We start from the raw sequence: 13,372 nt of genomic DNA on the forward strand, positions 1-13,372 counted from the left end.
TTTTAAATCTCAGCCAACCAACTGACCTTCTAATAAAACATGAATAAACACACCCTGAGTATAAAAGCGTGAGACCAGGCGATGTTTCAAGTGAAACTGGGGACCAGTTTGTGAATTTCTCTAACTGCACATTGATGCTTATAAACAACACAGTAGGGAACCAAGTATAAACCTCAAAAAAAAAAATCTTCGCATTCAGAAAACCCTGCTGTGCTGTGCCCAATGGGGGGACACAGTCACTATGTTTAGTTCAATTTCTTGTCACTTTTCACATAATAAAGACTTCCAGACATCTGCTCTTGTTTTAAGGTTAAGACTAAATAAGCTTAAAATATATTTATGCAACTCCTCAAGCTACAACTTCTACCATTCCTAAAAGACACGAAGAAACTTATTCCTGTGCTAGACTTTTTTTTTTTTTAAGTCTGTTTTCTTCTTTAAGAGTGTAGAAAAAGGCACGGTAAAAACTGTAGCATACAGTCAGCATAGCTAAAAATTAGACCAATTTCTCTCAGTAACAATTTAGATAGAAAAACTGGAGCAGAAGCAGTCTTTAAAGGCAGAAATGCAAATTGGAGCTTTCACTTCTTAAAAATCACCACTAAATTTTTCTGACAGCTTTGAAAGGCAGATCAGCAAATGAAGAAGCAAGTTATCCAATTAAGAGGACCAAGATTAGTACCCCTAGTGAGTGTACAAAACTGCTTAGGAGGGTTTGAGCAATGTGAATACAGCAGAGTCCCACAAGCAGGACAGAAACCTTGTGAATAAGTGTCACATTTGACAAAGCGGTTCATGTTGAGACACACCATCTGTAAGTAATATCAGAGACTCCAAGGAGATGTCATGCTTGATAAAGCTGATAATGTCAATGCCCATCTGAAGTACTAATATTTTGAGCTCTGAGGAGTGGGGTCAAAAAGAAACACTAGCAATGATGAGTTATAAGGAAGCACTTGGGAATATCATTAATGAAAATGAACACACTAAAAGCAGTCAGTACTTGATTTTCAAATATTTTTGCTTGGTTTTTGGTGGTTTTTTTTGTTTTTTTTGTTGTTTTTTTTTTTTTAAACTTTGTTTTACAAATGATGTCCTTTTTGTGCTATAAAAATCAGTAGCTTAGCACTGATCTACTTTGCCATAATTTCAGTTGGTGTTTATTCCATAAATTTAACTTGTTTCATTACACATATTAATTTAAGCTGTGCCTGGAATCCAGTCTACATGCAAAATCTTTAATTTGACCTCTGGCTTATAAAAGCAGAAGCAAATGTGATTTTATGTTTTCTATTTATTTATCAGCATATAAAACAGCATTTTGGTATGGCATTTCATATCCAGTTTTTCCAAGTTACTGGTCTTTTTCCAATATCTAGTGGTTTGTTTTAAAAAATTTACACTAAAAACACCTCCTCAATTACACACACAGCATTGTAGCTGTCCTTTGATGAATTTTCCTTCTACTCTCACCCTGTGAACCTCGCTAAAGAAGGAACTTGGCATTAATGATAAAACTGGCCCAACCTAAGCTGAAGAAGTTGGAAGTGGACAGTTTCATATGCAAGATACTCTATAAACCAGAACAGAGCCAATCTGATCAGGCTCTATCTCATAGTGTTATATAATATTGTATAATTTACGTTCAACAATAATATGCTTGTACAATTCTGCTAATGAATCACTTGTACATTAGATCTTAAGATTTTAAGCAATTTGATCTGCTGGATACATTGTTTGCTCGAAATAAAACTCTATACAAATAAATTAGTATTAATCCTAAGCCAGCACATATGAACAAAGACTTACTTGTGATAACAGTCTGTAGCACAGAGAGACCTTTTGATGTCATTACAGAATATTCTCAGCATTGAAATAAATATGGAATGAATACTATGTTACGTAGAAAAAAAGTTAAAAAAACATTCAATTTTGATTAGGGCTCCTACATCTTTTTTCATTATGGCGTGATTTTTTCCTAAGGAAAATAGACCTCATTAAAATGTACGTGAACTTTCCCTTTTACTGCACATCTATTTCAGATTATTCTACTTCTGAAAAACACCTCACGGTTGGGTCATGTGTGATACAAGAGGCTCTCCATATTCTGATCACTTCCCATCCTCTGGCAAAAAACAGAAATTCGCAAATGGGTTTCTACAGCAACTATTAGTTATACCAATGAATTCTAACTCCTCTAGTGGGAGTTTAGGAAGGAGGCTAACAACGGTCTTCTTCCAATACAGTTGCCTTTGTAAGGGTGCCTTCATCATCTGGATCAAGGTCACCAGACAGCTTCTCCGGATCATCTGTTGCCTACTCTTATTAGTGTGCTTTAAAAATCACTGGATCTTTCCAGACACAAGATGCACTAGAATCATTTCTGGTAAAAACTGTTCTGACAGGTTCACATCAGGCCTATATTCACTTCATTTGTTGGAAGTATGAGACACTTTGCAGGTCAGCACTGACAAGATGGTTCTTATACTTAGGGGGAAGCTTTTTCATCCCTTTTCTGATTCATCACTGTGAAGTCTCATCTCTGTTATACAGTGTCTTTTGGATTTCTGTTTGGTTCCAGTACTTTTTTTCCTTAACTGAAGGAAGACGTGAAGACAATCTTTATTATCTTGTTTCGATTTTACACTACTAAGCTAATTATCCTGAACAGTTTTCTAATGGTTCAAGTCATGGAAAATTTGCAGCATAAACTGAAGTCTGACATTTGAAAAGAATTTCCTTTTTTAAGGAATAGCATTCAGCAGAGCACAGAGGCCTTAACTCATGAGCGTTCAAAAAAAAAGTCACACTTAAGTTTTTCAGGGAGAATTAATGAAATCAGTAAGATAGCACGTATATGTCAGATATCCACACTCCTCCTCAGCTATCGCTATTCTCAGGAGCCCAAACATTGGCTGTATCTACATTAAGGTTTTTTTTCCATGCAGCTGCAAGATTTTCAGATATATCTCCAGTAAGATTCATACAATTACTATAGCCATAGTTGCAATTCAATATCTGTTCTTGGCAGCATGTCATTTGACAACATATACAGAACTCCAAAGTGATAAAACAACTCCTACAGTACTTGGAAATTTTAATCCATTCTATACTCCACAGCCAAATAAACTAGATAAAGAGATCTTTTCATCTGTTAGTTCAAGTCCACAGTGACCTCTTTACAATAAAAAATGGATGGCTTTTTTTTTTTTAAACAGTCAATATAAAATGAGCTTCTTGTGCTTTGCAGAAATATCCCCCTGAGAACAAATCTTTTATCCTATTATTTACTATTTCTATATACACTGAAACAATTTCAAGTTAGAAAGATTTCTAACACAGCAGAGTCTGGAATTCAGAAGTGAAAGCCTCTCCATCACTTGAGAACAGTCCTGAGATACCAGTCAACCAGTACCCTCTTGCACAAATACACTGCAGACCTGATGGATGGATAGCTTAATGCTGCTATTGCACCCTGCTGATTGATTCATCACACACTTAGAATTTCTCCACCATGATTCCCTTAAGCAAAAGGAGGGAAGAGGGAGAATAGAACAAGGGACATTAAAAAAGTAAAACAAAAATAATCTCCATCTATCTCATAGCAATTTCCCAGTGGCATCAGCATCTGACAGGCCCTTTGCACTATACAATGATGAAACTTGCAGTAAAAGGTATGTCATCTGCTAGCTACTCTAGTTAAAACTGCAGGGCAGGGAGTGTCAGAATGACAGAGGATCAAACAGACAAACAACTTAACTTCATATATATGGAATTTGAGAATTAGAGAGGCAAAATATGTCTTATTTGACTAGTAGCACGCCACTGTTTTATGTTTTTATTTAAGCAGCAATCTTTTGATGCACCTAGATCTCCAGGCAAAAAGGAAAGTGACAATTCATATGCAGTTTAAATCACTTGCTATATTGTGTCCTTAAAATATTTAGTATAGATCTTTAAAAAAAGCATACAAGAAGACAAAGATAGCAAGTCCTGCCACCAAAGAAATAAGCTTTTCCTGTTCTATTTGTTCTTGAAGTTATTAATAATGAAATTTGAAGACTTAAAAGCCCTGGGATTGAACTTTTTTCATGCATTAGAACATTTATTAAAAAAAACAACAACAGCATATCTGCTTGATGTATACCACTATGACACTGTAGAGTGACATAATTAAATCACCGGTCACTTCAGTTGAAGGAATACATGAATGAAACACAGTGTACTTTCCAAGAGGGGAGTTTCATCTGTTCTGTTCAATGTGCCAAAGAATTCATGCATTCCTAAATTCGGAAGTCAAACACAGATTAGGTCACTATAGACAGAAAAAAAAAAAGGAAATCTGAATATTATTATTAACTTCTCCAAAGTAAGAGTGGGAAGCAGGGCTGATAAGAGGTTTGGCTGAAAGCCACATATATTCAATGAGGGTGCCTGGAAGCAAGAAATATAATCTTCAGAAAATGACTTCAAATAGCAAATGAGAAATGGAATGTAAGAAATCCTTGGATCAGAGGTTGGCTGTTTTCTTTCCAACAAATGAACCCTCATACATATACTTCACCCAGTTGTATACACAGAAATAAGAAGCACATCTAAATAGAGGTAGGGACAAATGGTTTTAATAGATGTGGCGTCCTCTAGAGCTCACAAAGTGAACTGCTAAAGCTTCATCTGAATCCATATTTTAAAGCTGAGAGGAGAAGTTAATAAGGCTCTAATAATTGCTGGGTTATACAGGATGAATTCAACATGCCAGGAAATAGGTTTATTACCTCTACCCGTACCTAACAGCACTGCTAAGCCAGAGTCTTCTTTACTGGAAAAGGTGACAACCAGAGAAAGTAGATTGTATTACAACACAAATGAAGATCATGACTGCTTTCAGTAATGTAGATGACAGGTTATGTGCCTTGCTTACACTCTAATGAAGGGAGAGTCATTCAGCTGGACAGTTTAAATGCTCTTAAATTAGAGGGGTAAAACAGGCAGATGCAATTGGCAGCTACCTGTTAAATTAACCATGAGAAAACTGATTTGTTTTGCAACCAAAAAGAAGTTCCCACTGGGTGCTGTAATTCAGTATAACAGCAGAGCCTGTGGATGAGTGGGAACCATCCTTGTCACCCATTTACTGCCTAGTACTACAGAAGGTAAGTCCTTTTTGGTGACTTTTGGTTTTTTGGCTAGCAACATAATTATAAGCAAAACAATAATATTTTCCTGCTTCATAAGAGAGAAAAAAACTTAATCTGGATGCAGGGTCTTTTCTTGTGTCTGTTTTTTAATAAAGGTGTCTTAATTTAGCAGCTGTCTTAAGCTGTATTCAATACTACACATAGTGGAGCTCCTCCCAAGAGAAGACACTTTTTTCTGCTGGTATTTGCTCTCATTTTCTCAGAATAATCTCTTCATTTAAAGTTTTATTGGAAACACATGTTTGTTTTTTTTTTTAACAGTTAATTGCCTGGAGACGATGAAAGAACGTTGCTGTTGTTGTTTATTGTTAGGTTTTTTTTTGGTTCCCTTAGCACAGAAAAAAAAATGTGGTTTTTACTATAAGAATTTGCTTTAGACAAGGTCTTCCACAAAGAAGCAGATACAAAAATCCATGCCCCCCAGACACTTCGCTTTCTTAAGTAATTGAATCTTTTGCTTTTCAAGAGCAGCCTATTACAAAGCAAATTGGTGCTTTGTTTCTCTTTAACAATCTTTGTTCTTCTCTGATATCCTAATCTTGCCAGTCAGTTAGTAGGAGCACGCTGCTCCATTTGCTTGAATAAACTACTGTAAAAAGTACTCAATGACCTACACGAACATAATGTTCAATTTACTCCCTAGGACTGAATGACAAAAGAAAGGTGACTTTTAATGATTCTAAAAGCATCAAATGAGATCAATAAACCATCAAAGATTTGATCCCAGGAGACCTCTTAGCAACTCTATTTGCTCATAGTTTCCTTTCAAAGAAGATTGTATGAGAAAATGAAGTTCTGACTGTTAATGGATTTTTAGCCTCTTTCAAACACATTAAGTAAGGTATAATTAGCAGCTGCATTCTTCAGGCTTTCAAGAATGTTGCTTGTGTCTATGCCTGCTATTTTCTTGATGTTATGGAAGTTGAACTCTTCATCCCCAAGAGCTTTGTTATAAAAATACAGTGTGAAAGAAAACAGTGCCACAAGAGTAACGATTTGGTAAGAAAACTCATTTTTCTCAGAAAATTTTGATGTTGAAGGAAGAAATGGCTAAATTAAAAGAGAAATACCACAGATAAACATACATATAGATTGTCAACTTGTAGTTTTCCTCATTTAGATTTTTGAAGGTGTTCATAGTTTGTTTGTTGTGTTATACTTGGCAGATCAACATTTTTCATATTTTCTAACAGTTACCCAGATTCCCCTGAGTATGAGGGTTATATTTCTATGTGCATTAATACTGCTTTTCAGCATTTGTATAAAATCCATTCTACATTGAAACATTTTTACTCGAATTCAAGGAAACAATCATCATTACTGCAACCCAAATGTATCTCAGGTCTTTGCCAGCACATTAAAAAAGTAAGTTACCTGAACAGAAGTGTAATTTGCTTTTATTTCCAAGGCTGATCTCTGAACAAAACACAAACTTAAATAATCAAGTAGCTATTGCCTACTTATTTTTAAGTGTACATATGTAATTTTCATGTAAATGAGAGTGAAATATATGTGTAGATACTACAGTATCTGCCAAAATGAATCAAAATGGAAACCCAACTACTCTAACGTGCTACCTCTGACAGAGAGGGCCTGACATAAATACAAATAACAATGTATTTCAATGAACTGCTGAGGAAAGTTTCCTATAACAGCCCTTGTTAGACTTTTCCTAGAACAAAGATTCTGATGAACAATCTTCTAAGATAATGGAGACATTTCTGTAATATCATCTTTGAAAGAACTGTAAACATTTAGATGAATAACAGCCACAAAGCCATAAGTTTAAGGGAACAAATGGACCTGCTCTGTTTGCAAATTGCATTTAATGTAGGTGTCTGAGGTACAGCTGGCTGATCTGATGAGTAGTTCCCTTTACTCTTTAAGCATTATGCATACATATAATAAACATACATAAAATATTTCTTACTGACAGACACTGCAAATCTTAAGACAAATTGAATACTTAGATATGTTAATAGAGATCTCATAACATTACATGGAAATTTTGAGCAATTTCTCACAGTTACCCATATTTCTCTAAAAAAAATCCCATCATGCAATAAACCATGTTCTTGGAAACACTGCTGACTTTTAGGCTAAAATAACGTACTCAAAACAATAACAGCAATGGTTTGGGCAGCATTTAGAATTAGAGTTCTTAACAGTACAGTATTGTCACATTGAAGCAGAAGACCTGCTCTCTCCCATGAGGATGGGAGTTATTTTTTCATTCTCTTACTCATTCCTAACCTGCTCATCCATCCTACATTTCAAATTCTCAAGTGGCTTTGTGCAGTGATTAGTTGAGGAAGGAAATTCAAATCCAACATTTTCCATAGCACTTTTTTATTTGGTGCTAGATTTTCAATGAAAAGTCATTTGAAAAGTAGATTTCTCTCATTTCTCTTTCATAGTAGTCGATCTTAAAAAACAAGAACAAAAAATAACTCTCCAATCCTTGTAAACCAGATTAACTGAATTCAACTGCAATTCTTCTCCAGACTTCAACACAGTTTGGTAAATAAAAATTTCATTTACAACTCTATTTCATTACAAATCCAAACTTCCTAATGCAGTTCTGAATTGAGTTATGTGGTTTAACTCTCTGATCTTTGGATTCAGTCAAAATGTGTAATGTTATTGATGAACCCGTGGAAAATTTGAGTTTCTAGCTCCTTATGATTACATGTTAATATTAGTAAGAATCTTTCTCTGAAACCTGAGTGCATAGCTTCTTTCCCTGTTTTGTCTTCCTTTCGACTTCATAGGAACTCAGAGGAATATAATAAAGATACATTTAGTCTCTAGTCCTACTCTCTGGGTCACCGATAGTAGTTAGGTTCTGCATCTTTTTGGTCCACAGCAAAATGAAACTGCAGCCTTCACTCAACAACACAGCTGTAAGAAATCTAAATGTTTTAAAAGTATATAGTTTGAAAAACAGCAGAATCACCTATCATCTTAACACCTACTTGGACTCCTAATAAACAATTTTTTAATAGTTTCTAATTAACATAAAAATAGGTATTCTCTATTTATGATGGGAAATAGCTCTATGCGTGAAACCTGGTTGATCTGATTTAACTGAAATTCCATTATTTGCTTAATGAAGGAAAACTGTCCATGTCTCCTCTGTACTACATCACTTAATACCAAGTCAGTATCATTTTCTAGCCAAAATATTGATTAAAAAATTAAAACATGTAATATACAGTTTAATTTGTTTGGTCAATTACATTTTGTAGCAATAAATATCCATTCTTTTTCTGCTTCTTCAGAAAGAGGTAGTGATTGTCAACATACAGCTACAAAACCACTTGATTTTTTTAATATGGAACATAACTATATTAAGAATTAATCATTGCAATGCAATAGAAATAATTGTGGTTACTGAAGGTATATATGTCTTTTTTTTTACTAAACTCATCACATGTTTATTTCCTACCTAATGCATCCAGAATATTTTGAATGTCTTTTCAGGCAAAAGAAAAAAAAAATGAAAAAACCCACAAACATTTCTTCAATATAGACCAGGGAATATGATAAAGTTCAAAGGACAATAGGATTAGCATAATGTTTATAATCTCAGAGAAAAATCACACCACTCTTCCACATCACACATCATTCAGAGGAATTTCAAGTGATTTTCCATAACTTATGATTTGCAGCTTACCCGAAGTCTGCCTTTAGATATATTTATGTATGAGATACTCCAAAAATTATTCTTTTTAAGTAGGAAATGCAAACCTGACAAACATCAAGCTTGAAAAAAAAAAATCAGATATATTCAAACTAATAACAAGAATAAAACAAATTAAATAGCACAAACTTACCATGATGTATCTGTAAGTATCATGGACCTCTTAAATTTATCTTCTGGAAGATATTTGCCTGCTCATAACTGGGGTATGGCAAAAAAATCCAGTCTGGACCTAGACATAAAAAATTTTACCTGTAAAATTAGTTTTCCTTTAGCTAAGATGAAACAAAGTTTTATCATACTTATACTCAAGTTTAGTCACAGATGGACTGAAAAATGACTCGCACAGAACTCAGCTGTCACATCTATGCACAAAACACATCAGGTGTTGGTTTGATCCAACCTTGTTGGTTCCTTGTTAGGAATCAAATAACAGCACTGAACATCCACAGAATAAGCATCAGCAAACAGCTTAGTCAAAAACATTCTGCAAGCCAATACTCCAAGTCAATGAGAATAAGGCTAAACACTGATAGTCTCCAAATATTTATGTAGAGCTAAATAAAACAGAACCACAGGCCAGATTCAAGTATTAATCTTCTATCTGCTTATTTGTGAACTCTTTCATCTGTTTTCAGCTGCTGTTCCAGCTCTGCAGCTTAACTCTGAAGGTAACTAAAACTAAACGTCAGTTACTATCATCTTGCTAATCTACTCCTAGAGTTACAGGCTGAGTTACGTAAAGTAGCTGATGTCTAGCTTATCACCTTGTATTTGTTACTGCATTAGTTATAAAAATCAAAAGAAAGTAGAAAGGATTTGATTAACCTGGGGCACAAAACAAAAAAACCCCATAAACATCAGAGCACCAAAGAAGTCTGTTGGCCACTTTTGGAATAATAAATGAAGTCAGTCAAGGTAGAACCTCTGCCCATGAGAGGGAAAAGATGACAACAGATTTTATGACTGTTTTTCTTTTCTCCTTCTCCATGACAATCTCATTCCTAGAGTCCTAGGTGCAAGTTATCTCTAGCATCACTTCCAGACTTTATACCAACAGTTCAACAGTTCCACATTACTCAAATCACACTAGTTGAAGGAAGTATAATCTAATTTCTAAATAGCAAAATACCATCTTCTATTACACATATCTTCTTGCAGCCCCTCCTTCATTAGAGCATCTAAGCATATGCTTAATGATGTTAGAGTCACAGTCCCACTTTTGATTTTTGTTGCTGTTATTGGTTTTTCTTGTTTGTTTTGAGGGTTTTTTTGTTTGTTGTTGTTTTTTGAGTTCTCTACCATAAAGAATATACTTAAGTGTTCTGCTAAGCTGAGGCCTACCTCCCTCAGGTCCTTAGCACTCCTTTTCCTGCTGTCACAAATGAGATTGCAGCTGTCAGCACTGATGTTCAGTTGCCTATTTTTGGCAGCAGAGATTTCTCAGTTACAAGCCTTTGGCCAAATGACCATCAAAATTGGAATGGCTAGATTTACTGTTCTTGTAGGCAATCAGAAACCCTGCAAAACATGATGTGTGGGTGGGTGCGATCATGTTTGTTTAATGGATCTATTGCCTGCTTCAGGCCAGATGTGCCTTTGTGAGTAACAGTTATTTTGCCTTTCCATAGCATATAAAATTATTGCCTTTTCTTGGGCCGAGCCTAGAAGAAATTTAAAGCAATAGGAAAGGATATTATTTTTTAAATAGTTCTATCCCATTAACTATCCAAAACTCTAGTTGATTTTCATCATAATTATGATATAAGAAAATAAGTTTCAGATTTTATATATACTCATTCCTAATCAAATCAGTTTTTAGCAATGTTTTCTTAAATTGCTGCTCTAACTATTCAATGAATTTTAAAAATTTAAGTAAAGTTAACCAATCAAGTTACTGTCAGTCTTCCTGATTATAACACTATTTGCGATGTATTGCAAAGTGCAAATTCATTCCAATCTTGCTGGCCAGCTGGTAGAATACTAAATATTGTTACTACATCAAGATGAAGCATCAAATTAATCCAAGCAGTTAGACAGCCTCGGCCTGATAGAGGCTATTTTTTCTTTAAGTGGTAAAAATCAAAAACATTTTAGTAACAAACACACTAGTTGATATTCATAAGTTTTGCAAATGTCTCTTTACTGAAAAAGATGACTATGTAATTTGAAACAAATTCCTTACTACAATTGTAAACATAGTTTAAAGAAATCTCCATTTAAAGTGCATTTATCTGAAGTACTGAGAACACAGTAAAATAACTATGTATCTTTATCTAGAGCACTAACCATTCAAGTCTTTGCACAAACAACTCTACATGTAAATCATGTTAGTTGGTATGAAAAAAAAATCACTGCACAAGAACAGAACTTTCTTATAAATAGTTGTATAATCAATGGATATACAGATGGTATATAGTCAATAGATATACAGATGGTATATATGTATATCCAGGAACTTGGCTAATATAATTTATATTGGAGAAATGAGAGAAAGTCACTCACCCTGTCCTGGGCTCGCGAGATGAACTCCTGGTGGAGCGGATCTCCAGAGAGATCCTTCCCCACTGGCAGTCAGCTCTTAAATGGGTCTAGGAGAGGTGGAGCCAGGCTCCACCCCTTCCTGCAGCACAGGTGAATTGTCTTCACCTGTGCTCCCGTGGCTGACTCATTGCTCACCTCAGATGATCAATCAAAGGTTCAGGCTGTGATTCAGCAGCCCCATACAATAGTTATGTGCTACTTCAGCTTCTTGCTTTCCTTCTTTGCCCCTCTGGTCTTCCTACTTCTGTCTTGTTCAGACAATCTTTTGTCTTGGGAAGACTGGAACTGCCTCTGCCATTAGTTAAGTTTACAGTTTGTGCTTAAAGTAGGAGTACACTTCCCCAGTTGTAGGAAACAATAAGGTAAATATAGAAGACTAGAGCTAAGGCAGCATGATAATAATGAAGTCCCACTGAACTCTGATAAACTGAACAGTAGGATCATGTTGCCTTGCATAAACTTTCAAGGCAGCTTGGAAAAACACACAAAAATACATAGTCCTGCACATTAATTATGATTGTAGGTTAGCATTTGTAAACTCATTGCATGAACTGTCCCTGACCTTCTAAATTCTTACGGCCTTTATTGTGAGCTGCTGTCTCTGACGTGGGAGTACATGTTAAGCATAGGTGTGTCATTGAATTCCTCTGGAAAAAACTACACCACTGACATTGATTGACACTTGCTGAACATTTATGGACACCACAGTGTGAGCACAGTGAGATAGTAAGTGGTGCATTTCAGCAGTGGTGATAGCAACAGTGGGTCACGCCCCTTGTTGCAGATTTTTATGATTGCAACAAGCAGGCTTTTATTCAGCATGGACAAAATTATATTGCTAATGTAATGACTATCTTAAGAAATAGTGTTTCATAGTTGAGAATTTCCTCTATCATAAAGCATTATCGTGCTCTTGCACCTACTGTGGATTCGGTAGGAATAAAAAGGAAGCACTGCACTTGGACCTAACTATGTGCTAGAAAAAATCAATTTTTGTCTCTCTTTTTAATTGTTTTTGTTATCAGCTCCTAACACATATTCAGAAACCCACTTTTAATTTCATTACAGATGATTTAATAAATGAATGATACACCATCGAAACTCAGGTATTGTAGAGACTACTCTCATTTTTAATTTTACTGTGTTGTCTGAAATAGAGATACATACTTTCTACTGACCAGCCTTCTGATAACCCAAGAAAGATATAAGTCACAAGGTGGTAAAAAAATAAAAAGGAATAACTTACCCTCTTTTGAAGATAAAAACATGCTAGAAAACCCCAAAAGAAGGCAATCTTCTCTCAGCTGCCAGCCCTTAAATGATATTAGGGCGGGGTGGGCCCTGGGTCACACCAGTGAATTGCTTACACCTGTGCTCCCAGGGCCAACCACACCTCTTTACCAGGTGCTCAATTACTGCTTCAGGCTGTGACCTAACAGTTCTCTTATAGCTACAAAAAGAGTATTCCTAACTTTCCTAATGAAAAGGTAGGGAGTCTAATTGTTTACTTTGAAAAAGAAAAAAAAGTTTATAGTTCTATGAGTCTATTCAATATGCTTTCTTTGTGTTTTTCTAAAATTGTATGGATTTAGAGCTAACTCATCCTATTCACAGTTTATCTGCTTTAGTTCTAAAAGCTATTCTGCCTAGTGAACAGCAGGGTATTTTTTGTTAACTATGCTGAGGTCTTTTCACCCTGATTTAATGAAAGTGCAGAAAATACCTCTAATCCATAAGTTGCTAAGGAAGAACTCTTTGCTGTTCTTCAGCTCTGTCTATAGTAGATGGTACATGAAACTGTAAGCTTTCATATATGTGTATATATAAATATATGTTCAATATATGTTCTTATATACATATTCAAACTGTTGCTGATAGTTCACAGGCAGGGTAAATGTATCACTTAGCATCTCAATTGTTTTTCTAG

General features: G+C 35.1%; 1 long non-coding RNA gene across 1 annotated transcript; it reads right to left on the bottom strand.

The window, feature by feature from the left end:
- Window positions 1-4,078: 4,078 nt before the first annotated feature.
- On the bottom strand, window positions 4,079-12,764 carry LOC104911800. Its single transcript, XR_794179.2, has 3 exons — window positions 12,692-12,764; window positions 9,035-9,133; window positions 4,079-8,099 (listed from the first exon to the last, which is right to left on the bottom strand). It is a non-coding gene; the product is annotated as an uncharacterized LOC104911800 (long non-coding RNA).
- Window positions 12,765-13,372: the final 608 nt, after the last annotated feature.

The sequence above is a fragment of the Meleagris gallopavo genome, chromosome 7, assembly GCF_000146605.3.
Source record: "Meleagris gallopavo isolate NT-WF06-2002-E0010 breed Aviagen turkey brand Nicholas breeding stock chromosome 7, Turkey_5.1, whole genome shotgun sequence".
Lineage (NCBI taxonomy): Eukaryota > Metazoa > Chordata > Aves > Galliformes > Phasianidae > Meleagris > Meleagris gallopavo.